Genomic DNA, 321 nt, shown 5'->3' with positions numbered 1-321 from the left:
AGGAACATGTCCCTCGGTATATTCCGAGGAACATGTCCCTCGGTATATTCCGAGGAACATGTCCCTCGGTATATTCTGAGGGTTCATTTCCTCGGTATATTCCGAGGGTTCATTTCCTCGGAATTTGAACCCTCGGAAAATTCCGAGGAACAAGTCCCTCGGTATATTCTGAGGGTTTATTTCCTCGGAATTTTTAAAAAATTATTTTTTTTTTTTAAATAAAATTTTTGAAATTTAAATTTGAAAATATAAAATTAAAATTAAAATCATATTAGTTAATATTCAAAGTTGTACAAATAAAAATAAAACATTCCGAGTTTT

This window comes from Brassica oleracea, chromosome C4, assembly GCF_000695525.1.
Source record: "Brassica oleracea var. oleracea cultivar TO1000 chromosome C4, BOL, whole genome shotgun sequence".
Lineage (NCBI taxonomy): Eukaryota > Viridiplantae > Streptophyta > Magnoliopsida > Brassicales > Brassicaceae > Brassica > Brassica oleracea.
Note: the sequence above shows the minus strand (reverse complement) of the source record.